This window comes from Eptesicus fuscus, chromosome 6 (genome assembly GCF_027574615.1).
Source record: "Eptesicus fuscus isolate TK198812 chromosome 6, DD_ASM_mEF_20220401, whole genome shotgun sequence".
NCBI classification, from domain to species: Eukaryota; Metazoa; Chordata; class Mammalia; order Chiroptera; family Vespertilionidae; genus Eptesicus; species Eptesicus fuscus.
The window spans coordinates 38,716,880-38,720,547 of NC_072478.1; positions in this window are offsets into that span (position 1 = coordinate 38,716,880).

Consider the following 3,668-nt stretch of genomic DNA (forward strand, 5'->3'; position numbering starts at 1 on the left):
CTGAGGATTTCCATTTGATGTCTTCTTTTTATACAGGTCTCATCAAATGTCCTCAACCCACATGCTTTGTTTGCATTTGTGAAAAGAGGTAGACATTGGAGTAATTAGAAAAAGAAGAACTATAAAAAGAAATAAATGACTAGCCAAAGTCATGAAAAAGGGAAGTATATTATACATTATCTACAGAGGTAAATGGTACTGTTTCTAGGTGTCTCTGAGTAAAATGGAAAATCAATTTGAAATGCACAAAAAAAACCCCACAACTTTAGATAGAAGACAGTAATTGTCAAAGAAACATTGTGAGTTTTCCATTAGTTTAAAAAATCTTGAAACAAATATAATTGAAGAAATCTCAAAAATGGAAAGATATCCCATGTTCATGCATCAGCAAAATAAATATTGTTAAAATGTCCATACTACCCAAAGCCATCTACAGATTCAATAAATCCCTATCAAAATTACAAAAGCAATTTTCACAGAAATGGAAAAATATCCTAAAATTTGTATTTGTATTTTTCCAAAACCCCATATAAATTATTTTCTAAAAACAAACAACAAAAATTATCTAATCAAGTATTCATTTCTTACAAAATAAACTTTCTGCTTAGGACAAATCACTGACTCCGAAGGTTAGAAGAGTCCAATCCACTTTCAGCCCCTGAACACCTCCCAACCACTTGTAAGTGGCCATCTGCTTCTGCTTGTGTCGCCAAGTTCAGGCCACTCTTGCCCTGGAGTCAGTCTCATCCGAGTTGTAATGGCCCTGGCAGTGACAAGTACTTCTGCATCACACTGTCTCCCTATAACTTCAAACCACTGATACTAAATGTTATACTGTAGAGGCACATAATTCCTCTTCTCTTCATGACAGGCCTTGAAATATGTGCAGAAGTTTGACACCCATTTTTCTCTTTCTATTTTCAATTATTTTCTTGCAAGTTTCTCCAATGAAAGAGTTTGTAGTCCCTTCATAAAATAAAATAAAGCCACAGTCTTCTGAACATATTTCATGTGTCCATGTACCTCTTCAAGAATGATATCAATCTCCTTTTTATCCAGAATTTATACTTATAAGAAATTTTTCCAAGAAATTTACAGTTCTAAGAACCTTCTTTAAGGAAATAATCAGAAATATGAGCAAATATTTATATATCATAATGTTCATCACAGCATTCATTACTTACAGTATTTTAAAGTAATAGTATGGTATAATATACATACATGATAAAATTAAAAAGTATGTTGAAGAAGTAATTGAATGGCATTGAAATGTTTACTATATGTTGTCAAGTAGGAGAAAAAGATTACAAAAAATGTGTAAGATCACTCATGTTTATGTATCTATCTCTGTGTGTTCATAAACCTGAAATAACATACAACAAAATATTCACAATAATTCTCTAGAATCAATTGGATTATAGATGATCTTTACTTGATGTATTTTTGGTATGTTTCAGATTTTCTGTGGTGAAAACACATTACTAAAACAAATAAAAACAAATAATGTTATTTTTAAAAGAAACTTGTATTGCTAAAAACTAAAAAAAAAAAAATTGAAAGATGGAAATAGATTATCACCCCCTCACTCTAACCCATTTCTACTAATATGTATAATATGCTGATGCTTTTGCAGCCACTTTCCACAGTTAATTCATTTTGAGAATATTCTTAGTTATAGCCTCTAAAACATTTTCAGAAATACTACTGCTGAATTTCTTTCATCTTGTTCTTGAACATTAATTGTTTTTTGGGGTCTTGTGGGGAGTTTTTTGAAAATCATAAAATGCTAATTCTCAAAATAAGTGACTTCCATTAGCTAGCTTGCACCCCCACCAACTCACTCAAGCCTCCACCATGCCCAACATTGTAACGTTCAGCAGCAGCTTATCCCCAGACCTGTCCCAGAAACTGGGGAAGAGGTGGGCCTGGGTCTGAGCAAGGTGATCACCAAGTTCAGCAATCAGGACACCCAACTACAGAGTAGTGACAGTGTAAGAGAGAAAGCTGTCTATATCATAGGGTGTGACTGTGAATAAATTAGGATAACTCGGTGGAACCTATCGTCATAACTAACACTTGCAAAATTGCATCATCATCCAAAGGGATGTTTCCATCTACCCAACAAGATAAAAAACAAAGCAAAAAGAAAAACCAGGAGCCATGCTTCAATTTCTGCAAAACTTGTAACCAATACAACTTCAGTAACGAAGGAGAAGACACACTTTTCAGACAGAGTTTTGGGGTTTTTTATTATATTATTCCTGCAGACAGTTTATATGCAGAATCTACAGTCTGCAGTGGATTCAAGAAAATGTTGCAAAGTAGAGGAACGTATCATCACTTCTCCTCATGCAAGTGGTTCCAAAAGTGCTACCTAATTGCAGATAAACAGATTCAATGCGAAATGTACTTTGATTCACAGAGAGAGAAAGAAAGTCAACGAGATAGATGGGGTGGTTTTGTCTGTGATGTCAAAAAGTGTGTGACTATCCTTGTGAATGACTAGACTGATGCTTGCAGCCAATATGCACAATGTAGATAAGCTACCCTTGACTGGAACAGTGAAAGCTGAAACTATTCTTACTCATGGAATCTTCTCTCCCCAGCTGTTTCCAGAGTATATAAGCCGACTGACTTTGAGGCTGTCATTGTCAAAAATGTAGTTCCCAAAGAGGACAAAATGAGACAGTCGTCCAAGATTAAGGCTATTGCTATTTTAATGATCTTGCTGTGATCAAGGTGAATCCGTGTCTGATCTATTTAGCTATGTCCCACTGTAAAATGTATAATAGAATATGAGTTTTAACCATATAGTTGTGTCTATATCCATATATATATACACACACACACATACACACATATACATACACACACACACACACACACACACACACACACACTGAGTGGCCAGATTATTATGATCTCTGAACGCATAATAATCTGGCCACTCAGTGTGTATATATATATTCATGCATCTGCCTGGTGCATAAAGTCGTGCATGAGTGGGGTCCGGCCAGCCTGGCCAGGGGGAGGGGACATGGGCGGTTGGCCGGCCTGCCTGCTGGTCAAACTCTTGGTCGAGGGGACAATTTGCATATTAGTCTTTTATTATATAGGAGAGAGATATATATAGATATATATAGATATATATATATATTAGTATGTTTTGAACTAATATACTCTGATATGCTTTGCTTGTGGGGTTTTTTGTTTGTTTGTTATGCTTTTAATGATGAGACTCAATAATACTAAAGCAAAAAAACCCCACACAATTATATAGTGCTTGTTATTTTCCCCTATTAAACTATTTTTAAAGTTTGGTTCATCTCTCTACCATGTGAAGGCCTCTTTCATCTGATCCTGTCATTTTGGTTTTTTATTAAGCCTCTTAACACTGCATCACTCACAGATTTGATGAGTGTGTCCTCCACACGTTTATTTAAATCCCTGATGAATGTATCAAACAAAATAAGGGCCAGGATAAGCCATGACACCTGCAGAAAGCTGTCATCAGATTTGACACCTCCTGGATGCAGGTATTCAACCAGAAACTCATCAAGCTAGCAGTATTATGATTCAGACTATAATTCTCCCTCTGTGTAATGTCACATATCAACAAAAGACTTTACAGAGGATATTTGACTTTTTAAAGAAATTTAGAAAGTGAC